Below are 26,900 nucleotides of genomic sequence, written 5' to 3' on the forward strand. Positions count from 1 at the left end.
TCCCTGTGTCTGCGTGGGATTCCTCCGGGTGACCATCTGTGAGGAGTGTGGTTTGTTCTCTCTGTGTCTGCGTGGGTTTCCTCCGGGTGACTGTCTGTGAGAAGTGTGGTGTGTTCTCCCTGTGTCTGTGTGGGTTTCCTCTGGGTGACTGTCTGTGAGAAGTGTGGTGTGTTCTCCCTGTGTCTGCGTGGGTTTCCTCCAGGTGACTGTCTGTGAGGAGTCTGGTGTGTTTTCCCTGTGTCTGTGTGGGTTTCCTCCGGGTGACTGTCTGTGAGGAGTGTGGTGTGTTCTCCCTGTGTCTGTGTGGGTTTCCTCCGGGTGACTGTCTGTGAGGAGTGTGGTGTGTTCTCCCTGTGTCTGCATGGGTTTCCTCCCGGTGACTGTCTGTGAGGAGAGTGGTATGTTCTCCTTGTGTCTGCGTGGGTTTCCTCCCGGTGACTGTCTGTGAGGAGTGTGGTGTGTTCTCCCTGTGTCTGCGTGGGATTCCTCCGGGTGACCATCTGTGAGGAGTGTGGTGTGTTCTCCCTGTGTCTGCGTGGGTTTCCTCCAGGTGACTGTCTGTGAGGAGTGTGGTGTGTTCTCCCTGTGTCTGTGTGGGTTTCCTCTGGGTGACTGTCTGTGAGAAGTGTGGTGTGTTCTCCCTGTGTCTGCGTGGGTTTCCTCCAGGTGACTGTCTGTGAGGAGTCTGGTGTGTTTTCCCTGTGTCTGTGTGGGTTTCCTCCGGGTGACTGTCTGTGAGGAGTGTGGTGTGTTCTCCCTGTGTCTGTGTGGGTTTCCTCCGGGTGACTGTCTGTGAGGAGTGTGGTGTGTTCTCCCTGTGTCTGCATGGGTTTCCTCCCGGTGACTGTCTGTGAGGAGAGTGGTATGTTCTCCTTGTGTCTGCGTGGGTTTCCTCCAGGTGACTGTCTGTGAGGAGTGTGGTGTGTTCTCCCTGTGTCTGTGTGGGTTTCCTCTGGGTGACTGTCTGTGAGAAGTGTGGTGTGTTCTCCCTGTGTCTGCGTGGGTTTCCTCCAGGTGACTGTCTGTGAGGAGTCTGGTGTGTTTTCCCTGTGTCTGTGTGGGTTTCCTCCGGGTGACTGTCTGTGAGGAGTGTGGTGTGTTCTCCCTGTGTCTGCATGGGTTTCCTCCCGGTGACTGTCTGTGAGGAGAGTGGTATGTTCTCCTTGTGTCTGCGTGGGTTTCCTCCAGGTGACTGTCTGTGAGGAGTGTGGTGTGTTCTCCCTGTGTCTGTGTGGGTTTCCTCTGGGTGCTCCGGTTTCCCCCCACAGTCCAAAAACACAAGTAGGTGGGTGGATTAGTGACTTAAAAGTGTCCGTAGGTGTGAGTGTGTGAGTGTGTATGTTGCCCTGTGAAGGACTGGCACCCCCTCTAGGGTGTGTTCCTGCCTTGCGCCCAATGATTCCAGGTAGGCTCTGGACCCACCGCGACCCTGAACTGGATAAGGGTTACAGACAATGAATGAATGAATGAACTTTGTGCAGTTGACCCATTTTTTACTTTTTTCAGCAATTAAAATAATAATAATAATAGTAATAAATAATACTAATAAAAATATAAAATAAAATAAAAACAAAAAATACTGCCTGATTTACAGCATAATTATATGGGTTGCCATTTTAAGCTTCTGTAGCAGGGCATGATTTCTATTTGATTTATCCAAACCAAATCATAGTATCAAATAAGTGTTTAGCAATACATATGTATCTAGAACAATATAGAACACTACGAAGCTTTGATATTGGAACAAATATCATGTAAAATTGAAAATATCCTTGGCATAATATACTATGAGAAGAAAATTATATAAACTGACAAATTCAAGAATGTATAAATTGAAGAATTTATAATTCATTTTTCCTGTGCTTTGTATTAATTTAGAATGAAAAATGATATCACATTTCATTATGTTGCTGTATATATACAGTCATTACTGCACAGTAAGCCATTTTCACATAAACAGTTAAACATGTTTACATACCTTATAAATCCCTGCATAAACATGTTATATTTCTCTGTGCTAGTAAGTCTTTGTAATGAAGGCAGAATTACTCTTAATTTCAGAATAATGGTAAGCTTCATGTACCAGCATTGCTTTAGTTGTGTGTAGAAGCATGTTTTGTCTAAAGACACCAGATACTGGCATTGGATCAGAATTCCTACATGATGAACCTCTAGCTTTTATTATATTTGTCAGACTACACAGACACTAATTCACTGGAAGTCTGCATAATATAATAGCCACGTCACCTTCTGCTTTAAGAAGAATTCTTGTAGTGAATCAGTAAAACAGTACAGGTCAGTGGAGCTCATCCTGAGGGACTCCAAGAGATTTCACAGAGCCGTGCACCACCAGAGGGAGTACTCACCTGTGAAATGAAGAGGGAAGCTGAATGCCCCTCAACACAGATCCCACATCAGCTCAGGAGACCACAGATCCATTCTCATTATTGCTACCACATTCCTACGTGACATTTCGAGAGGAGAAAATCAAGCACCAGCTCTGTCATTTTATTGGGCGGAAGGCTTTAGAGAGAATAAGAGGCAAGCATCAGGCCTATTATATGATTTGGGAGTAGGCTGCGTGGAAATCATTTTCATCAAGTGTAGGACGACTACTTCATGACTCAGTAAAATAAGAATTACGAGGGAAATGTGCCAAACGTCCAGACAATTAAATATGTTATGTTTACAGTTTCTAGTTCTCTGTAAATTACGCTTTTACAAATTAATAAAAAATATTTATCCAAATATTTAGCATAATAATCATAATAAATAGATAAATGTTATGAATATTATATTTATTTATAATTTTCACATTTTTATTATTAGTATCAGTAGAATAAACTGATAAAATAACTGGCATTATCTTAATTGTTTTCATGCTGTAAAAACAATATTTGCTGTTATTTAATATTTTTAAATTCTATTCTATGTATCTTTTTAAATTGTATTCAATAACTTTAATCAATATATCTTAATGTTAAATGCCTAAAAATAATGATGATGATCCTAAATACCATAGCAATTAGAACAATTGGTGTATTATTACTGTTATTGTTATTGTTATTATTATTATTATTATTATAATTATGCTCAAAATAAACAAATGAATAAAAACCCTTGGACGAGTAGTATGTTTGTCTACTGTATGTTTCGCTTGTATGAGTAGACGGTGTGTGCTGTATGTGGGCGATGTGTGTGGTAAGTGGCGGAGAAACGTGGCAGCTGGTGCCGCTAGACGAGTGTGTGATGAACCGGTGACTCGAGCAAACAGCGCTAGAGAGTAGTGTGTATCTGTGTCTGAGTCGTTTCATCAGCTGTGTGTGTGTGTGTGCGCGCGCGCGTGCGTGTGTGTATTGTGGTACCTAGGCTATGGTGTGTAACATGCACACACACAGCGTCCTGCCCTTCCCCGTCTCCGGCTGTGGAGTCATGATCTGCTGCTGTCTTGACGAGCACTCGCCTTCCGCCTCGAGCTGAGCGGCAACATACCCCCGAGCATCCCGCGTCTGAGCAGCGACAGCGCAACGGCGCTTCTATCCAGCCCCGCGGAGGAGGAGCGACCATCCAGCACCAGCAGAGGAGGCGGCGGCGCTTCTTCTGCTGTGCACCGCGGAGGGATCCAGGGCAGCGGCTACCGCTTCGGCTAATGTCCGCTCGCCGTCATTCTCGACACCGGCCTCGCAGAAACAGCGGAATGGGGTAGGAAAACATTCAGTGTTGTTATGAAGCTGAAGTTGGCTTCTTATTCGCCAACTTCGCGGTCGGATTTTCCGATCCACCTTAAATTGTTACATGTAACTGCTGCCACCATTTAAGATGGAACGGAACACTGGAAAAAGAAGAAGCTGGTTCTGGCTTCTGATTCGAAGGTTTTCCGTTCCACCTTAAATGGGTACATGCGAGTATTGCACGTTTAAGGTGGAATGGAAATCTCGAGTGAGTTGGCGACCGTGATGCATGAAGCGCTTATGTGCCAACTTCTTCAGATTCTCCGTTCCACCTTAAATGAGCCAGACGTTACACTGTAACGACCGCACAACCTAAGGTGGACTGGGGGATTCAAATATTAAGCCAACTTTAACAGAGCTTACAAAATTACTCTTTACTTAAACACCACATATAACAATGACAGACAGCGTATCTGTGTTGGGTGTAAAGCGCTAAGGACCCAGCGGGTCCCCGGTTCGCTGAACATTAATCGCGGACCGTTTACAGTGTCGCCTGCAGATGCAGCTGAAGGAGAGCGCGGCGACGTCATTTCGTCCTACGGTAGTTAGCTTCGTCAGCTAACGGCTAACTGAGCTCTCCCTGCGATGGAAGCTAATGAGCTGACGACAGACGAGTGAAAACATCAGGCCCGCATGTGTCGGAGCCAAACAAGAGGTTTACAGCACTAATGTCGGATGGACAGAAAATGTATACGATACACATTTTCGTCTGTGGAATAGTATCTCTTTAAAAACGACCATAGACCGTTCAAATGTGCAGTTTGGTTTACAGTCGCGCAGACACTTGCAGGATTCAGTGTAGAGCTATGCTATCAGCACCGCAGCCAAATATGACACTTTTACAGTAGAGTACCACGAATTATAGACAACAGAGTGATAACCTGTAGTTTTTCCCTTTTATAATGTATTAAGTGTTTAATGCCTGTCGTTTCGTAAACAAAACAGCCCTCCTCTCTGAGCCATGGCCTGTTCCCAAACATTAATCAAGACAGGCATAGTATCGTTCACAGTGGCAGCTGCTAAACGCAAACGTTTTGACATGATTCAGAAGAAGTGGTCATTTGAACTTTTGCTTTGACTTACAGTAGTCCACAGAGCATGTTTCAGCCCAGAGAGCAAGTTAGGAGCTGCTGCAACTTGCATTTGTTTGAGCTGGACCTTACTGTTCCAATAAGATTTCTCTTCACAGCCATGAAATGTTAACATACAATCTGTGTTTACCAAGCTCCCTTGAAATCAGTAGTGTCTTTAAACAGTAATTCCACCCGTTTTTCAAAATGTCTGCACAATTCTCTCAGTGAGATTAAAAAAAGGGATTGTGGTGGAACTTACTGGCTGAGATTTTTCAAGGAACCCAATGTAAGAGGGGGGGCTCCAAAAGGTAGGCTACATAGTGCAGTTTCTGCAGCACAAGTAGCAATGACAGAGGCTTTAGTGTCCCTTTTAGAGGTCAGCAGAGCCTCACAATAATTTTGTGGTTAAAATAGTGTTCTATAGTGGACCTTCCTTTAAGAGTTGTGGTGAAAGGAATGGGAAGTTGTGATGTCTGCATTACAAACGGCCATTTCATTTCTCTAAAATGGTCAGTTTTGTATTTTTATATTTAATATGGATGATAATATAGTGTTAAAATGGATGATGGGTTTTTTTGCATCAGAATTGAAATATGACTAGATTAATAGACATACGCAAACATGTTATCACAAAACTCCTAACAAAACAATATATCTGCCATTATATTCACGACCGTCGTGCAATAAACAGACGTTTATGTTTTAGAGGCATTAAACACTTCAGATGTCTTGTTTGTTTGACCACTACAGTGTATAACTCTTAAATTTTAATTGCAATGTTTAGGTTCATACAGGCAGGTTAACCCAGGTGTTCTCGGTCTAGAGCCAGTGTACAGTAATTTGTAGTCCTCTCTGTTCCATCAGGGTCAGATAGTATAGTAGTAATACTTATTATCAGCAGTGTGTGTTCCTAAGATGGCTCATTGTCATTTGGACAGTTGTGGCAGTAGCAGCAAATTTCTTGCAAACCTAAATCTTCTCACCACTGTATTGCCAGTGCCTGCCTAATTTGCTGTTTCCCGTCAACTCCCCAAGGCCATGATGACGCAAGTTGATTAACTCAGTGTTGTGAGTGAGAGATAGCTGTATCATGAGTTAATGTTGCATTTCCTCTCAGTGACATGTAGTTCATGCTAAAAAATAATAATAATAATAATAATAATGGATTAAAAAAGAAAAATAAATAAAAATAATGTGATTTAAATATTTAGGTGTCTCACATACAAAAAAAATCCCCATCTGTGGTCATTTGTTTAAAATTGGGCAGACCCGATAGGCTGGGTAGGCTGCAATAATTTGATATTCAAAATTCAAATGGTGTAGGATTGAGGGAAAATTCATGATGTGTAACTTGACTGTTTGTGGCTGCTTTTTTGGCCAGTTGGTCTCCCCATTAGCCTGTTCTGTAAGTGTGATATCCTACTGTGCTATTTATAGTGGCACACAGAGTTTGCAACTTGATCTGGAGGCCAGAGAGCCTCAGTATGCCTTTCCAGCGCACAAGCTCAACACCTCTTTGCCAACACTGAGCGCACTCATTCAGGCCACATTCAGGATCTGCATTTTAAAGTTCGCCTAACCAATCCATTATGTTTCTAAGCATGAGCTGTTGCATCATGGGAGTTTTAGAGGAAGTGTGACGTGCTGTGCCTGAACAGAAATGTTGCTTTGCAGCACTTGCTGCAGCACTCTAAATAGTGTACATTGAGGTTTTGGATTTACCACAGTTGAGCTTGTGTCTGATGCTCATTGCATGAGAGCAAAGGCCTCCCGCATGCATTAAAGACGTAATAAGCCAAGTTAGTCACTTCTGTGGCATTGCAATCTGAAAATGCTGTCTTGAAGGTTTCTCTTCTTCTGTGATGTATGCTAATGTACATTAAAAATGAATATAAATTAAAATAGAGCTCAATGTAGCAGACTTATTAGTTTAAGAGAATTCTAGATTTTGTATAATTTCTGTGTTTTCAACCTTATAGACTATAGACTTTAAGCACCCCCCACCACCATTACACTAAAGAAATCCTGCTGATTTCTTTGTATCAAACTGATGAAAATGCTAATAAATTCAGACTTGATATTTGGCTTCCTAGCACTAATTTGAGCTCTTTCTCCTGCATTATCCAGCTTGTGGGGAAATAATTCAAAAAGTCCCACTTCAGATCTACCCCAGAGGTAGTACAGTTTTTGCAATGTCTCTCCCACCTTCAAGATGCATCATCAGAAGGGGTTTTCCTAGTCTTTAACCCAGAAAATTTCACTCTTGACGTGTTTGCGAAAGCAGTGTGCAGTGCAGTTTGGGATGTTTTCAACAGATGTGGTGATGTGTGCATTTTTTATTTGGTGCCTTTAAAGGCAAGGTCTACAATTCTAGGGAACTGTTGCTCCCTCTGGTTTGTTTACATTCAGAAGCTCTGTGTTTTTAAAGGTGGAACAGTATGTTTAAGGAACAACGGCTATCGTGTGTATGTGGCTGAAGATTAAATTGTCTGTATGTTTTTATTCACTTTGAATTACCACAGAAACTCGTTTGTTACTCAAGTTGTTTTGCTTTGTAGCACTTTCGGCCTGTGGTTACTTTCATGCAGTTAGCAGTCACCTGAATTTAGAGTAGGTTCCGTCTTATGTAATCTGAAACAGCAAAAACCAGTCAATATTACCTAGGAATAGAGCAATATCCTCATTTCGGTTCATGCTTTTCAAAGTTTGGAAGCCTGTTTGCTGTCTGAACATCTGCCATGACCGAGACCCTTTGTTTTAGGGTTTTTACTGACACTGGAGAGACATTAGATCAGTTTCCAGTGCACAAAAATATTATTATTATTATTATTATTATTTAAAGCATGAACATCACCTGTAAGGTGTTGATTTATTTTAATGCACCATAACGTCACACAGTAAACATTTTTCCTGGTCAATTTTGGACCATATTTCTTTTACTGTGTTCATAAAATGATAGTGTCCTTGCAGTGCTAAACAGCAAATAAAAAGGGGGCTTTATGTATTAAACACTTGTTTGTTTGCACTTTTTTGAATCACAGCGTAAGAGACTTCTATATAGAGTAAGGGATGGATTTATGCTGCTTATGTCTTGAAAAGCTGTCATGCTGGGGCAAAGTATTTAAAAGAGCATGCGATTGGTTGAGGCACAGACTGTGTGTTTCAGTCACTGGTCATGTCAATGAGACTGCATTGGTAAAAACCATTTTGCCATGTGCAAAGCCCTGGATAAATTTGGCCCAGGGTCAGTACAAATGAACCTCTCTGTTCCTGGAAGGTTGTTTCACAGAACTGAATAGTATTCTAATGTTTGCATGACCTGAGTTGACTCTGCGCTCAAAAGCGGGATCACCTTATCCTTTACAGTTAACTGAAAACTGGAAATAGTCGCTTTAAGGAAGTGGAACCTTGCTTCATGCCCCAGGGAGTCCATGCATATGTGGTAGTGTCTGTAGCATGTGTTCATTTATCCAGCCGCATTTTATTTTGCCCTCTGAATGTGTTGTGACCTTCGGGCCGTCATGAAAGATGAATCGGAACCTGCCTGCATTTGTCCCTTCCCTGTAAGTTGATATTGGCTTTGAGTCAGCTCCTGCAGACCCTTTCAGCGAAGAATCAACTGTGTTGTGGGTTATGACAATTCTCTGACTTGCCTCAGAGCCCTCAGCTGCGGGAGGGTTTTTTATTCCCCCCCCTTCCTTCTTTCGGTTTTTCCTCCCTTGAAACCACCAGACACTGTTATATGGGTTTAAGAGAAGACTTTGGTGTCAGGGGAATGCTTTTGCTCAGGAGGCCAGGGGATATTGAAAATAACAGCGCTGAATACTTCACATCTGTTTAAGTCTGGTGGCTGGCTTTGCTCCTGCTTTGTCTGGGCATCCGCCTTCAGCGCGTGGAATTTTGTCCGTAGCGTGTGCTTCTGTCTTTTGGTATTCCAGAGCTGCTGTGGCAGTGATTTCACACCTAGAATTCAGTCGCTTATTGTGGCGTAGTCCACAACCACATATGACAAAACTTTGGTCAATAACACACAGTACAATTTCCAGTCACAGTCATGACAGAGCAATGACAGTAAAGTATTGACTATGCATCAGTGCATTAGTCCATGATATAGGCAGAACTGGTTTTATTGACACCATTTGTATTGCCATATTGATATATGTAACAGACTATATTACAGCTGCTTTGGGAACCTAAAAAATATTTATTCCATAATCAAAAAGTCTAAAAAAATGAATGATGATGCATTTGCCCCAAAGTATGTATGTATTTTTAATATATACAAAATCAGAATGGCAACAGTCAATAAGAGTCACTGGGAATCATTTTCAACATGTCCACAAAGATCAGTCAAATTATACATTTCTATTTTTTTTTATGCTTCAAAATGTTGTCAGTGCAGGTTATGTACTGGAAATTTTGGGTCATTAAGACAATGTTCTGTCTTCCTTTAGCAGAGAAATAGTTGAACAATACATGAAATGTTGTAAATCTGATTTTATTTTTATGGCAAAGTTGATGATTTTATATTTACTCAAAAATGTTGTGTCACTGACATGAATCGTTCATTTGCCTCTTACAGCAAACATTAACAGCCTAATGTAGAGGTGTAGTTGGCCTGAGGAGAATGCGTGGCTTTAAAAGGAATGTTTCCACATTTCAGCACTTGGAAAGATGTTCAGAAAACAACCACAGACTTTCTGAAGGGAAAGGGCTCAATTTTTAGGCAGAGGGATGTGATTGCTTGCATACTGATTGTGAAGAAATTTGAAGAAAACCTTAGGCTACTGATTTTTTAATAGTGGTGATGATAGGAGTTATTTTGGTACTGTTTTGCTTTACAAAATCCTGCGTGCATCATTGTCTGAAAAAAAGAATTTGAGGAAAAATGGATTCTGGAAAGTTTCAAAAAACAAACTTTGATTTTTCAGTGCACTATAGTGAATTGATGCTATTGAAGTGATGTGTTGGCATAGCATATTATAGCTTTCTTACCATTTCTCAGTTCCTCATTCAATCCTTGTTTGAGTATTTTTAGTCTTGCGTCTTGCTCAATCGCTACTTTAAAAAAATGTGCTCAACAGAATATTCCTTCTTGTAATTCTTCTCCAAATAGTACAGTATAACAACTGTTTATATACTATTGATATTGTAACTGAAAAATGTAAAGTGTACAGGACTGTATGCATTATTTCTGTATCATATTTATATGTAATATAACTTTTATTTACATTTGGCTTAAGATAAACGTCAGAATTGCTTTGCTTATTTATAAATAGTCTTACAGAATTGTTTACATTTTCTGAGATTCCTCTTTAACAAAGCCGTGCTATGCGTGAGGCAAATGAACATTTCTTAATTGTTCTATTGGTAATGCAAGGCAGCTCACCAAAAAGAAGAGGAGGAAGATGAAATGTGTAACTTAATTGATCCATATTTCATGCGGCTCCGTTAATGGCCCCATGTTGTGCGGTGCTGGGACAACTGGATTCAGCACTGCTGACAAAGTGCTTCTTATCAGGTTAGGTGATCTGAGAGCTTGGAGATGAGTTACATGCAGTGGCGTGAAGGCGAGCTATGAAAGAATAATGTGATATAGAGAAGCTTTCCTTCAAGGTGTAGAAGACCAGGGACAGCTTATTACAGCCTGAAAACAACCAAGCTAGGCTCAGAGATGCTACAGAGGTACTGACACACACATCATGAGTGAAAACTGCAACAGTTGTTTTAGAAAAGTTTTTTTTATTTATTTATTTTTTTTTTAATAAATGTATTTTATGGTGTGTTGCATGGCATTTGCTCTCTGGTAGTCATATGGCTGGCCACATGGGTCTTCAGGTAGGAAATGGGTAAACCTCAAGGTTTGCTCCCTCCACCATGGCAAGGCATTTTCCACTCAGGGGTTTCAATGAGCCTTCTGTTCTCGTGACATATGCCACAGCTCTACCATGTTAAAGGTAGCCCTAACATTTCTTAAATATTTTAGGAGCAACACAATGCAGCTACTCAAATAAACCCAGCTGGGTTTAATCACCAATAACTTTAAATCAACTCTATTTATATTTATCATTGGGTTTGCAGAAAGCATTTACTAACTCTTTTAGTTTTGATGAGGCTGCAGTCATACCCTTAGTCATAAAAAGGACAATAATTTGCTTTGATTTTCAATACTGGGCTTAGAGTTCTGTGTTCTTACACTATAGTAACCCAAACTTTAATAAGTATCATGTTTGTAACCATGACTGGAATTGCATTATGAGGCAGTAGTTATGAGGAAGGAGGAGTGGTGGAGTGAGTTTTTCTTTGGTGGTGATCATTGAAACACTGTGACATCTAAATGATGCAACTGTAAGCGGTCAAAAGGATTATTCGGAAGGGACTATTCCCTTACATAATAAACATAGCACAAAATGTAAGGACAAAAAAATCCAACTGAAAAATCCCACCCCCTACCTTCAGCCCTCTTTTTCCCCTAAAAGACACTCCCTCAAAACACGAACATGGCTTGATAAGTCACACAAAGAAAGAAGCACAACACCTCACTAACCAACTATGTCCCCCTACCCAGTGTCTCATTCACATGTGAGAAAACACCCAGAAGCTATGCCAACATTCAGTCTGTTTTGCCCTCTGGCTTCAATCAGCTTCTTCCCTTCGTGTGTTTTTTCAGGCGAAGCTCAGTGTATGTGGCAAATTGATCAGAGCTGCTCTGAGTCTGATGTAGTAGACAGGCAGGTAAGCCATCCATTCATATTGTCTGGCCCAAATAAAATGATTTGACAGTTTTTACACTCCTGTGTCTTATATAGAAATTGTATCTTCATTAAGAATCAGAGCATTTGATTTATTGATTGCTATCGGGATGTGAAAGTATAAAAAAAATTGCAAAAAAACGTTTTTAAAACTAATTACCTACTCCAGCTCTATATATGGTTTATTATCAAATGTTTCCAGTTGTAAAATCTGATTGGCTGATCAGATGGGCTGTGTTCGAAGCTCTTGTAGAATTTATGATACACACACACACACACACACACACACACACACACACACGACCACCTCACAACATCAGAATTTCGTGTTTATTATTCATACACCCTGGAGTACGCCAGTCCTTTATGGGGCGACACACACACACATTTACTCACACCTATGGATGCTTTTTTGAGTCGCCAATCCACCTAACAACATGTGTTAGACTATGGGAGGAAACTGGAGCACCCGGAGGAAACCCACGCGAACACAGGGAGAACACAACTCCTCAGTCAGTCACCTGGAGTGGGACTTGAACTCACAATCTCCAGGTCCCTGGAACTGTGTGACTGTGACACTACCTGCTGCACAACCATGCCGCCATATTTATTATGTATTATTTATAATAATATAATATTATTTAATATGCTGTATATTAAACTCAGTCAGTTTTATTAAATTATTGGTACAGAAATAGGCTTGCTTTATTGTGAATGCTTTTCTAAAAAAATACATCTGTGAATTGAACATTGAGGTATTTTGTGACATACAATATTTTTGATTGCCGTTTGATAACAGCAATTCGATACTTTGCTACACCTTGTGCCAAAAACATCCTTCACTGTGATAAAATTCCAGTAATGCATGGCCTTATGTGGTTTATTGCTTTACTAGAATCTAAGCTTTGCAAAATCTGCCCCATCCGGTGTTAATATTTTGTAATGTTACCAAGAAAAACATCTAGTCATGTAGTCAGAGTCCTTCAGCTTGAACTGCTTTACAGATAGTCATGATTTAAAAAAAGCACACACAAAGCAAGGCGTAGCGAAGTCGTCTTGAATTGCTTTTATTTGACGGCAGTCAAAATAAACATTGTAAAATACATCAATACTCATATGTGACTTCATAATCCAACAATATAAACATACTGTTTAATAACTAGTGATAGAGAAATTGATTGGAGTATCATGATTTGAGGAGCCTAACACCAAGGCTAAGTGGTGACTTGTTTCCTAGCTAATGCTAAAGCTTTAGCCTTAAGGATACTGTACTGTATCATTGTCATAGCAGAATATGTTGCATTATTTTTGGTTATTTAAATATGTCTTCATAATAAGCAGTACTTTTGTTTATATAAAAATTGTAAGACTACGTTCTGCAAGCATGCCTGAGAATAAAGACTGATAATAGCAGTCCTGGCTACTGTTGTGTACTTTTAAAATGGAAAGGATGTATAGATAGAGTGCATATGAGGTTCTTTTGGATTTGAGGAACTACTTTCTTAGGGCGTTACAGTCTGGCAGAGTGAGCAAGAGTGCAGTACATGTATACACTGTCTTAATTTAACACCTAAATATTTACATTCATTCTCCAATGATTAAGGGGGTTTTCTGTGTATAGAGCAGACTAATGTGTATTAGAGAAGAAAACATTGCTAGGGTTTGATCCAACTGGTTACAATTAGATGCTGCTGGAACATTTGGATTTTGAATTGTGTCTGGAGTGTATTTTTACATTCGTAATGTACACTGAACTAGAATGCCACAGTTCCAGTCACTGATTTTATTTTGCACTAATGTATGTTGTAATTAACAGAATCCAATAATTTTAGGTAAACCATGATTTAAAGAATGACACTGCTGTGGGATTGTGATTGCAATCAGCCACAATAAATGTTGTGATGTCTGCTACAGATGTTCTAGATCACAATCACCACGCCAGCTCTTCCCAAATGTGCAGGATGGAGCTCAGTCATTCCCAAGAATGCATTCCCACTGCTGGGGGCTTCATATCCCTCTGGTTGACATGTGGCATTAGAGTTGGTGATGTTAAACTCATGTGCATCTGTTCCAGAGCCATTCTAAGGACACTGCTTTTCTGTGGAGATTACACAAACTGGGTGGTGACCTCAGAAGGTCTGTGTCACCAGTGCTTCCATCAAAGTGATTCAATATAAAAGGCTTCTGTAAAGCTTGGGGCATATTTGTTTTTAAATGGCAGGTTATTTCTTCTGATACTGGAACGATTTTATCAGTCATATCAAAATCAAATGATAAATTGACCAATAAATTAATCTGTATGCTAGTAATAATTGTAATAAATAAACAGGTTGGGCCCTGTATAGTAAATTATATAAATAATTAGTAAATATAGTAAATAGGGTTAGTTATTAGTTTCTCTCGTTTACTGTTTCTCTTTTCTTTTGTTAAATAAATGGCTCTGAAGCTCAGACGGCATTTATTTTTATCTCATAGGAATCAGTTTTACTTTCTCTTTTCTGTAGATTTGTAGTGATCGTATGTGTGCAGAAGAATCTCTACCATTTCACAGACATTTGATTAATTGTTTGAAACATAAGTAAAATCACTTGTAATGATTTGTTGCTGGTTTATAGATATTATGGGCCTTGTTCTAAAACCTGATTGGATTTGTTTAATTATAATCTGAATTGTGAAAAGTAATAAACCACTTGGGTCACATGTTACTGTGGTCTTTAATTTGCTATTAAATTTCATTAAATTTGCTTTTTGTTTTTAGGCTGTAGGCCATAGCTGCCTGGTAACATAATCGTTAGGGTTGGGCATGACTACTCAGTTAATCAAATAATAAAATAGTTTTAAAAATCAATTAGTAAATTAGGACAGTTGATTAAATACTGAGACGGGGCTGCTTGTTTTTATGAAGAGAGCTGCCTGAACTAAAAGCTGTCTAAACCATGTACGTAATCAGAGATCACCGAGTGTGTCTGCATGTACTTTGATAACTGCAGAAAAGTTTGTCAGTAATCTGATCACTGTGTTTACATGCACTCGGCTAATCGGATAATGGGAAAAGGCCTGCTGTGCTGATGTAAATTTTGTAAATAAAAATGAAGGCTAAATAAAATGACTTGGATTTAGAGCAGGCTCTTTACATTTATTTATATGTAAAGAAAATATTTTATAATATTTAATTAGGGCTGTTGGAGGGATTTAATTTCCAGCAGCACTAGCTCTCCAGTTCTGAGTGCCTGTGTCTTGCTCTGTGTGTTTCGACCATAGTTTGCTCTCTTTTTCCTTGCTCTAGTTGGCCAAGAGCCCAGAATGTGTTGGAAGAGATACAACCCTTGACCCCCCAGCGCAAAGTGAGCCCAGTACTTCCCTGTCCCAGAGAGAGAGAGAGAGAAAGAGAGAGGAACATTGAGAGTGGGAAGAGGAGAGGGAGGAGGATGCAGCTTAACACATTACACACAGTGTGTGTGTGTGTGAGAGAGAGAGAGACAACTAGACTACTGCACTGTGGCCATGACAATGTCTTTGTGCTGTCTATCCTGTACATTTCACACGCCAGTCCCTCTATCTCTAGCTAGATCTCTCTACTCACTAGTTTTCTTTCTTTCTCTTACTTTCTCATTTCTTTGTCTGCCCCTCCTCCTCCTAGAAGTCACATGGTGAATGTTTCAAGAATTTTATTCCAAGACATAAGCTTGACACACACACACACATCCTGCACATATGTTGTTATATTCACATGTACAGAGCACACGCGCTCTTCTGATTCAACCAGTCTCTTTCTCTTTCACTTTCTCTCTCCCTCTCTCCCTTCCTCCCCCCTCTATTAATCGGTTCTCAATTTTTAATACATGATTGCAGTTAGATAGCTGTGTACTTTGGCTCCTTTTGCCTTTTTTAAATATTATTATTACTATTATTATTTTTTTTCCTTTCTTCACATAACCTTTTGTGCACTCGTCTTGTCTTTTTTCCTTTTTCATTTATTTATTTATTATTATTTTTTTTTTTTCAAATAGCCTCATTCCTGCCTTGCGCTCAATGATTCCGGGTAGGCTCCGGACCCACCGTGACCCTGAACTGGAGGTTACAGATAATGAATGAATGAATGAAAAAAAAAAAAATAGCCTCAGTTTTCTGCTTTGCTTTCTTTGACTTTATGAAGCTATCGTTATGGTCAGGTAGCAAGGGCACTGATTTTAAACTCGCATAGCTTTGAAATCATCTCTCTGTGGCAGTGGTCTTTTTTTTCCTTTATATTTTCTCTCTGTCTATCTGTTTCTCACTCTCTTACTCTGCCTTCTCTCTGTCACTATCATGGGCATTTTTTATTTTTTATGGCTTAGATTTGCTCAGGCCCATGTCATGTTTTGTTGCCACAGCAACATGCGTCAACCCCCCCAGTGGGTTGATTTCTTGGCCGTCACCTGCTTTCAGTCCCACAATGCATTGCAAAGTTGCCCCCCCCTTCCTTAGCTGCCTGCGAACACATCAAAGAGGAGCATTCCAAAAAACAAACGCATGCTAGGCGAGATTCAGGCTGGCCAAAATCTACCAGAGACGGTGTTATTTTTGTTACAGCTACGTGTTGAATTGTAATTTGAAACTATGTGGGAATGATGTGGAATGAAGCCTGTTTGTCAGACTGATTTGGCTGGAAGCCACAATCATTTTAATTGTAAAAAAGCATGTTTTCGAGATGCTTAACGAGCTGCCCCTCTGAGCCTAGAGCCTTGGAGTGATTGTAATAATTTGCAGGTCGATGTTGATGATGCTGTTGTTCGGTGGGACTTAATGCTCACCAGCCTGCCCGCTGCCAAACAACTAAACACTTCACACGGTTGACGTTTTAGCTTTCCGAGAAGTGGCATCAAAAATGCTCAGTCTTGATATTGTGCAGGGAGTTCAGAAGTGGAAAAGTAATGAGGCAATCAACATAATCACTTTTTGTGGCGTACGATATTTGCTTACTATTCAGTACACATTCTGTGACAGAATTTTAATGTGGAGTCTATAAGTCTGTAGAAGTCAGTGACTATGGCTCTTGCATTAAAACATCAAAACACTTTACTAAGCAAGCCGGAAACTAGTACAGCCACGTTCACATTAAATTAAATTTAATTGGAAATTTGTCCCTCTTCTAGGAAGGCTTTAGCAAAAATTTAAGAACATTTCTTTGAAGATTTGATGGCTTTCAAATAGAAGAGAATTAGTGTTGTCAGATACGGTTGTTGGGTTACTAAGATCACAAATATGTCTCCAACTTAACCTAGCCTTACTGGACTGGGTGGTGCACCATCACACCAGAGACTGTAATTCCACTGCTTAGCAGCCCAGGAGTGTTTTATTAAACATTACAGATGTTTGTTTTCACCATGGTCTTCATCACAACAAATCAGCCCTGAGGCACTCATACTTCATACTTGTAAACTCCTGCATGAACCCCTAACTAAATACTCAAGACAAACTAACTATAAGGTCATGTGCATTTACGTATTTTTGCCTTTACATGACTGTTCAGGGCGACACAGTGGTGCAGCAGGTAGTGTCGCAGTCACACAGCTCCAGGGACCTGGAGGTTGTGGATTCGATTCCCGCTCCGGGTGACTGTCTGTGAGGAGTTGGTGTGTTCTCCCCATGTCCGCGCGGGTTTCCTCCCACAGTCCAAAAACACATATTGGTAGGTGGATTGGCGACTCCAAAGTGTGTGAATGTGTGTATCTGTGTTGCCCTGTGAAGGACTGGCGCCCACTCCAGGGTGTATTCCCGCCTTGCACCAGGGAATGATTCCAGGTAAGCTCTGGACCCACCGCGACCCTGAACTGGATAAGCGGTTACAGAGAATGAATGAATGAATGACTGTTCAGTATGCACCCAATTTACATTCTCTTTGGTTTATTGTAATGGAATTTTTTAACTACAACAGTAGAAAATGACTATAATAAAATTAGTATATACAGTGGAACCTCTACTAACGAATGCCTATACTAACGAACTTTCCAATATACGAACTGGGCATGTGAATATTTTTTGCCTCCACCAACGAGCCATGACTCTAGAAATGAACCCGAGCCGGCGGCTGGAAATGGCCACTAACCCCAATAGGCGAGTCTCCCAGCGTGCCCAGACTTGAGTGAGCTTTTAAGATTAGCAAATTGTAGCTTTAGCAATTTAGCATTAGTGTAAATAGCAGACATTGAAATTCGTTCTAAGTTAAGCCGTATCTACGTTTTGTCTCCCCTCATTCACCGCCTACTCTCCATTATTCCACCCAACCCCCACCTCCCGTCATACAGCCAGTGCCTGTGTTACTCCTCCAGCCAGTCGTCACGTCTTCAAGGTAGCGATGTGTAACCACTTAAAACTTTATTATTTCTTTTTTATTACTGTTTCCACTGTATTTCTCTTTTATTTTTAGTAATGCTACATGTATTTTTTACTAATTTGAGAGTGTTGTAAACATATATCAGTGCAAAAAGGGTGACTTTCGCGATGGGCTGGAACGCATTAATTGCCTTTCCATTATTTTAAAGGGGGAAAATTGACTCGAGAAACAAACTTTTCCACTTACGAACCGGGTCACGGAATGGATCAAGTTTGTAGGTAGAGGTTCCACTGTAATTATTTTCACAGTCCGCCAGATTTTTATACGTTTATTGCATCTTATTTTTTTATTTATTTATTTTTACTCTTTTCAACCTACATGGAATCATTCCTGTTCGTGCACTTCATTTTGAACTGTTCCGCATAATACCACCAGTATCTGAACAACAATTGTTGGTTCCCAGCTGGAACAAAGAAGAATAGGTTTTCTGCATGAACCGTGATGACATCCGTTGCCATGTTGAGTTATAGAAGCTCTGGAAATAGCACTAGTACTCTAGAGTTATGGTGCAGACAACCAATTATCTGCTTTGCGATTGTAAAACTGTTTAAAAAAAACAAAAAAACTTTTACTTTTCTCCACTGTTCTCGTTTATAAGCTCAGCAGGACAGCTCCAAAATGCTCACTTTGAACAGAACCCCTCATCTGTACATGTGTATCATATGTCAATATGATCTGAACCCATTGTTAACAGTGGACAAACCATGACTCTTTCTTGACTCTATCCCTTTATCTTTGTCTCCAGTTCTGTCTTGGATAAAACAGACTCTGTGACGCTCTGTGAAGTGCCACAGCCATTGTTCCCATTAAAACTGGATAACACTAAGGTTCTAAGAACCCTGAATGGAACCAGTTAAAAATTCTGACTTTGTTTGGTCAAAAAGATGTGTTTATTTTTCTAGTCTGTACATAGAATATCATGATATTTCAGGTTATTTTGGCAATAACAATATTCTTGTCGACATGAAAAAACATTGAAAAATAGTTTTATTAATTTCCAGAACACACTATTTCAACAAGATGAATTATATATTTTCATTAATTTGATTCAATTAATAATATATTTAATTTCTTATTTAAATTATTATATATAACATTTTATTTTCATACAAATCTAACAATTTCAAACATTCAGAAGGACAAATAAATGTGTAAGCATTTGCTTATTTTGTAAACAAGCATAACTTACCAAGCTTCTGACGTTGTATAAAATATATATAGAATGACTATATAGAACACACGACTGAAGTCACTCATCTTTTGGAGCAAATTTTTGAACGCAGAGTAAATTTCCACCGTCCCTGTCGCTGTGCCTAAATGACTCACGTAATGAATGTATGCCATGTTACGTGTAACTGTATGACATCATTACGTAATCAAGTCTGAATTTCACGAAAAGGTTTTGCGGTATTAATGCACACGATACGATATGTACTGTACTATACTTGCATCGTAAAGAGTTGCTCACTTGTTTTATTTAGTACAAATCCAAATAAGACAGAGTTTGTATATAAAGTCTTGGTTTTTCTCAGTGTTTCTTTCTTATTTTGTGCTTTATTCCTGCCTTTATTCCATATACAATAGGTTTCTCTTAAGAAGGCAGGACCTTGCATTTGACTGTGAGTTAGCAATATTTAAAAAAAAAAAAAAAAAAAAAGGAAAAATGGTATTCGAGATCTTGCAAGGAACCACTGTTAGTGGTTGTTTCATCAATTGTTTATGTGTGGATATGTTGGGTTCCATTACTGAAAGTGTGAGAAAATGTATAGCCCAAATATGCAATGAAATGGCAATATATATGTATTTGTCTACTCCACAAGACATTTGGCATGACAAGGGCGCATTGTTAAGGATTTGTATCCATGGATGCATAAAATTTGACTGAGAATACAGAAATAAAGCATAGGTCTTGTGTATTTGTATTTATCTTTCAAATGAATAATTACTCTAGTTTGTATTAGCTACATCCAGATACAGATATTTTGCAATAATATGTTGACAAGCATTCATAAACTGCTCTAATAAAAAGCACAAATATATTAAAAGCTTTGAAACATAGACATGAGAACCATGAACATGAAATAATGCAGACAGTCAGGTTCTACGGACCGCACCGTGCCCAGTGCTGTACCAGTTCACATCTGAAACCCTTATCATTTTTAGCTGTTATGCTGTCAGTCAATTAAATAAAATGTAAATAATTAATTGCACAAGTTCCTGAAATGAATCACGATTAACCGCATTGTCCCTTAAGACTGAAGCTTTTAATAATGGATATTTAAATGTAAAATAAATAAATATAAACTATCAGTAAGATCAACACAGTGGTATTATATTTGCATAGTTAGTAGTGGTAAAAATATATTCACAGCTATAACGTTAATATGCTAGTACTTTATATGCTAGTATGTTTGGGAGGGAGATAAATGTGTAGTGTGTTATGCAAAACAAACTGGGAAGAGGAAACCCTCCTTTTTAACTTTATATATCAGTGTAGTTTTGATGATTTAAGTATTAGAGTTTCTTAATTTGTCGAGATAAATAATAATAAAAAATTAACCCATTACATTCATGCACACATTAGCATGTGTTATTGTGTTCATTTTGACAGCACTGATATGAAGCCCTTTAGATGTTTACAATTACTTTTAGTATGATTTTTATGAATGGTTCATTTATAAATATGCTACTGATTGTGCAGTACCTGTGCTGGCACTTCAAAACATAATCCAATATCCCATGAAGCATTTATTTATTTATTTATTTACATAGCGTTAGGCTAAACTATTAGTCTAATTGTTAATTAACTCTTTATGGATACACAAATATCTCAGACACACATCCCCAGCAACAGGCAAAGTTGACCTCTACTCTTGCTTTTTTTTAACAGTGCTCCTTTAGATTTAATTGATTTTAACCCACCCTGATGCATCAGTAAGCCAAGAGAATTCTATGGAAGCAGATCTGAAGTGAGAGCAAGTGCAAGGTTTTGGCGCCTTTTTGTCTCAACATGACCAGGCTTAAAAGAGATCCTCCTTAAGACTGTAAAAGCTGTGGGGCTGGTCATGGCTGCTCTGTCAATGTGGAACTGAACTGAGCTACACACACACACACACACACACACTCACTAAGACGGCTAACAGTGACTCAGCGATGACTGGAAGAGAGCCAGACACAGAACACAGAAGAGCAGAAGTCACGGATGCACTCACCTTTGGTCTCTCTCTCTCTCTCTCTCTCTCTCTCTCTCTCTCTCTCTCTCTCTCTCTCTCTCTGTCATATATATATATATATATATATATATATATATATATATATATATATATACACACACACACACACTAACATATATACACACACACACAGAGTGCCCGCTGTTCCCACAGCTTCTGTCTTGCACATGAGGCAATTGCCCTCTTGTAACCTTTTGTTCTGCTTGAGGGTGCTCTCACTTGCGCGACAGCAGGCCACAAGAAACAAACAGTTCTAGCAGAGTGCAACACACTGATTGAGGAGTGGAGTGTCAGAGCTGGACAGAGGTAGACAGACAGACAGACAGAAAGGTGTGCCAATATTTCAATTGGGGGGTGGGGGGTGGGGGGGGCATACATTTTTTTATCACTTATTATATTTTTCTTTTTAGTATCTTGGTTATCTTTCGTAATTTTTGGGGCTTCAGGAGCTGAGGTGAATGCTTAACATTTTAGATGTCAGACGTAAAGTTAGGCCAGATGAACACTACATAAGGACTCCCAGTATTGATATTTTATATTTGAGTATTATTTTAAGCAACGAGAAACAATGTAGGAGTGCTGGAATATTATATTCCACACTGTCATATCACAGTATTTCTACACTCACTGTCCATTAAGCACAGACTGTAATCCAACTGTTGCTCTGCATACTTGTTTGTCCCCTTTCACCCTGTTTTTCAATGGTCCCCACAGAGCAGGTACTATGAATATTAAAGAGAATACAAATTTAAGAGACAGATAAATTTAAGGCAACTCCTGCTCTTCATTCTTGTCCCAAGCACTTTTTTAAGTACAAACACACCCATGGTGATAATTAGGTTAACCACGACTTCCATATTCTGCATTGAAACTACAGCAGGTACATCGGAAGGCCTAGGTTTGGTCAGTAAAAAAAACTAATCTTGTTTAACTGACTCTGTATTGTCAGCAGTTCCTGTTTATTTCTCGGTTTCCTCTAACATGCTTAATGTTCTATTCACACAGTTGTGCTGATTATTTCCAACAGAACATCTGACAACACTAACAGTCAACAACCAGTGACCTACTGACCTTTAATATCTCTTTGACCAACATTAGGCTTTCTTTGGCCCTTGTACTGACTGCAAGCTTGTTCCACACATTGTGCCACGCTTTCAGAGGCAGAAGGATGAAGCCAGCGTCAGTGTGTGAAATTCCATTTCTCTCCACTATCGTAAAGCCAGCACGAGATGGCTGTGTATTACTAAATTGAGCAGTCATGCTTAATTGATGCCTAGTCAAGTGTCAATCTGATTTTAGCAGCAGCGTGAGTAATGGGTTTGAATAGGGTTTAAACAAGTTCTACTTCACACTCAAATTAAGGGCTAATCGGAGGAGAGTGGGAGACAGAAAGAGACAAACAGAGCAGAAGAGAGATTAAGGAAAGAGCAAATTTGGAATTTGGGATTTTAATTAGGCTAAAATTTCCGTCTGAACATGAACCAGATAAAAGCCTGGCTAAACTCAGTCCAGAACCAACCTGACCAGTTTGACAATGAATATTTTCCTAATGACAACACATGTTAAATGACCCTATCTACAGTGTTAGATTACATTAGCCCCTTTCATATAGAATTTTCCGGACTTTACCCAGAGCTATATGAACGCAAATATCATAATATTTGTACTTGCTATTACCCAGATTTGTTGCTGCTAGCCCCCTAGTAAAAAGTTTGAGTGATATCAGTGTGAGTGCATGTGTAAATAGAGGCACTAATGTACTGGAACATCAAGCTGTATAATCTGTACATGCTGTGTAGGTGCTGCCCCATGCCAAAAGCATGCGGAATATTTCCAGCTAAGAGAACATGTCTAGCTCAGAATTTCCCACTGTTTGTCACATGGGTGAAAGGACCACTCTGGAAAAAGTCCGGACCTAATTCTCCTGATTTTTCCAGAGTTCTTATGAGAAATTGCTTCTAGCAACAGATCAATAAACAAAGTAAGTAATGGATAGCCTATTTGTCAGTTATGCTAAATAAGTTAAAATTCCACATACAACATTTTGTTCACTGGTGCACCTTAGTGGGACTCGCTTCCAAAAACAAGTGACTTCAGTGTAAAATAAAATGGAGAGAGAATAAATTAGGTCACAGCCTAAAATCAGCGTAAGTTAGTCATCATATGTTTAAAGGAACATGTGTAGTGTTTTACTATTAAAATTATGCTTTAATATCATTGTGATGCTTCACTGACCTGTAATACCTCACATAGATGCTGCAGCATCTATGGTAACAGGTTGCCAGAAGGACTGACGGTGTTACTGCAGTAATGGGAGGGAATTATGAATAGAAACCTATGATTTCTGAAGGACAATTGGTTTGTCCTAAAACATTTAATACACTCTCAGAAAAAATGTCACTTTTGTGGTACCCCTGAAGGTACGTATCCTTCCGTTAGCTCCAGTCCACTTCTAAAGATAGGGCCTGCACGTAGTATCCACCATCTAAGATCGCATGAAAGGTACAGATGTCATTTTTATTATAGGGTCACTTTAAAGATGGTCTGTGAAAAAGCTGAAGTTGAAGTCTGACCCAAGCTCAACAAATATTTGGGAAACGATGTCCAAGCCTGACATGAACAGTGGGGTGCTGTCAGCTTCAGTCAGATATTTCAAGCTGTTGAAGTTGGACTATTCAGGACACCGTTGCTTGGTGGAGTTTGATGCCAATGTTTTATGTAAGAGTGAGAACCAAAGAGTGAACAGGACAGATACGGAGACAGGTAAAGAAAGGTATAGACAGTGAGACATAGAGAGGAGGCATCATGTTGATGTTTTATGTAGGAGATGAGTGAGGGAGTCTTCACAGTAGGAGAGAGCGAGAGAAACAGTGTAAGAAAAGTGAGAAGTAAAGTAGTGAAGAGTTTTAGTGAGTCAGTGTGTGTGAGAGTTTGTGTGAGTTTTATACTAGTCAGTTATAAAGTGTGTGTGTGTGTGTGTACTACTCTGTCAACTTCAGCTGATCTGTGAGAGTTTCTGTGCTGCAGGTTCATGTTCAAACAAGACAAGAATCCCGTGTGAACGTCCAAGTTCTTCTTCTTCTTCTTCTTCTTCTTCTTCTTCTTCTCTCTCTCATTTTTACCCCACCCCTTTTCAGTCTGTACTCAGCAACACAGGAGTGTTAGTCAGTATCTGCCTTGCGTAAAACCCTAGCCTGAGCTGTCAGTATTAATTATGTTAATATTTAACTGATTATTTTATACACAGGTTCATCTTTAAAAATTTGATTTTTATCAAAAAGTTAATTTATTCCAGTAATTCAATTTAAAAAGTGAAATTCATATATACAGGGGTTGGACAATGAAACTGAAACTGTCATTTTAGTGTGGGAGGTTTCATGGCTAAATTGGAGCAGCCTGGTGGCCAATCTTCATTAATTGCACATTGCACCAGTAAGAGCAGGGTGTGAAGGTTCAATTAGCAGAGGGTAAGAGCACAGTTTTGCTCGAAATATTGCAATGCACACATCATTATGGGTGATATACCAGAGTTCAAAAGAGGACAAATTGTTCGTGCACGTCTTGCTGGCGCATCTGTGACCAAGACAGCAAGTCTTTGTGATGTATCAAGAGCCACGGTATCCAGGGTAATACCACCAGGTCAGCATACCACCAAGAAGGACGAAACGCATCCAAAAGGATTAACTGTGGACGCAAGAGGAAGCTGTCTGAAAGGGATGTTCGGGTGCTGACCCAGATTGTATCCAAAAAAATAAAACCACGGCAGAATTAAATGTGCACCTCAACTCTCCTGTTTCCACCAGAACTGTCCGTCAGGAGCTCCACGGGGTCAATATACACGGCCGGGCTGCTATAGCCAAACCTTTGGTCACTCATGCCAATGCCAAACATCGGTTTCAATGGTGCAAGGAGTGCAAATCTTGGGCTGTAGACAATGTGAAACATGTATTGTTCTCTGATGAGTCCACATTTTACTGTTTTCCCCACATCCAAGAGAGTTACGGTGTGGAGAAGCCCCAAAGAAGCATACCACCCAGACTGTTACATGCCCAGAATGAAGCATGGGGGTGGATCAGTGATGGTTTAGGCTGCCATATCATGGCATTCCCTTGGCCCAATACTTGTGCTAGATGGGCGTGTCACTGCCAAGGTCTACCGAAACATTCTGGAGGACCATGTGCATCCAATGGTTCAAACAATGTATCTTGAAGGCAGTGCCGTGTATCAGGACGACAATGCACCAATACACACAGCAAGACTGGTGAAAGATTGGTTTGATGAACATGAAAGTGAAGTTGAACATCTCCCATGGCCTGCACAGTCACCAGATCTAAATATTATTGTGCCACTTTGGGGTGTTTTGGAGGAGCGAGTCAGGAAACGTTTTCCTCCACCAGCATCACCTAGTGACCTGGCCACTATCCTGCAAGAAGAATGGCTTAAAATCCCCCTGACCACTGTGCAGGACTTGTACATGTCATTCCCAAGATGAATTGACGCTGTATTGGCTGCAAAAGGAGGCCCTACACCATACTAATAAATTATTGTGGTCTAAAACCAGGTGTTTCAGTTTCATTGTCCAACCCCTGTAGATTTATTACAAACAGAGTGATCTATTTAAAAAAAAAAGTCATTATCTTTATAGAAAATGATAATAAGCAACACAAAACACCTGCTAAGTTTTTCTAAGCCTTTAAAATGGTCCCTTCAGTAGGCTACACAATCATGGGCAAGACTGCTGACTTGACAGATGTCCAGAAGGTAGTCAATGACACACTCCTGCTGTATCCAAGCATATTAATGGAAAGTTGAGTGGTAGGAAAACATGTGGTAGAAAATGGTGCACACGTAACAGCGAGAACCACAGCCTTGAAAGGATTCTCAAGAAAATGCCATTCAAAAATTTGGGGGAGATTCACAAGGAATGGACTGCTGCTGGAGACAGTGCTTCAAGAGCCACCACACACGGACGTATCCAGGACATGGGCCACAACTGTCGCATTCTTTGTGTCAAGCCGCTCACAACCCAGAGACAACACCAGAAGCATCTCATCGGGACCAAGGAGGTAAAGGACTGGACTGTTGCTCAGTGTCCAAAGTCTTGTTTTCAGGTGAAAGTAAATTTTGCATTTTATTTTGAAATCAAGGTCCCAGAGTCTGGAGGAAGAGTGGAGAGGCACACAATCCAAGCTGCTTGAGTCTAGTGTGAAGTTTCCAAAATCAGTGATGGTTTGGAGAGCCAAGTCATCTGCTGGTGTTGGTCCAGTGTGTTGTATCAAGTCCAAAGTCAGCACAGCCATCTACCAGGAAATGTTATATCACTTCATGCTTCCCTCTGCTTACAAGCTTTATGGAGATGCGGATTTTATTTATTCTGTGTGAGACTCAGAACGAGTGCAGGTTTTACTCAACATGTGGCTCAAAACGAGGGCTAGGTTTACGTTAAGCTTGGAACAAACTCCGGGTTTACTCTGTGTGAGACTCAGAATGAGTGCCGCTTTTACTCAGTGTCAGGCTCGTATGAGACTCTGTACAACTGGGTTCAGAAAAGAGATTGCTCAGACACGAAAAGAGGGCAGAGCCATATTTGCATTCAGTTTGGTCAGGGTAAATGGTATGTAAGCTTTACCCATTTTAGGTACAACTGTTCTACATTGAGAGGAGAGCAGTTGTGGTAAAATACAGCAGACATTTCTTAGACTTAGGACATAATTTGTACATTTACATTGGCCTTA

At 39.8% G+C, this 26,900-nt stretch overlaps 1 protein-coding gene across 5 annotated transcripts in view; it reads left to right on the forward strand.

The window, feature by feature from the left end:
• The first annotated feature begins 3,308 nt into the window (after positions 1-3,308).
• The window catches only part of bcl9l (bcl9 like), a 69,845-nt gene continuing 46,253 nt past the window's right edge, over positions 3,309-26,900 (forward strand). For 3 of the 5 annotated variants that reach the window (XM_066684845.1, XM_066684841.1, XM_066684844.1), the window contains exon 1: positions 3,309-3,702. The gene's annotated coding sequence lies outside the window, so the exon portion shown is untranslated. Of the gene's footprint in view, positions 3,703-11,153; positions 11,540-26,900 lie in introns of those variants that run through there. The other 2 variants (XM_066684842.1, XM_066684843.1) reach the window with 2 other exon arrangements.

Source organism: Hoplias malabaricus, chromosome 11, assembly GCF_029633855.1.
Source record: "Hoplias malabaricus isolate fHopMal1 chromosome 11, fHopMal1.hap1, whole genome shotgun sequence".
In the NCBI taxonomy this organism is placed as follows: domain Eukaryota; kingdom Metazoa; phylum Chordata; class Actinopteri; order Characiformes; family Erythrinidae; genus Hoplias; species Hoplias malabaricus.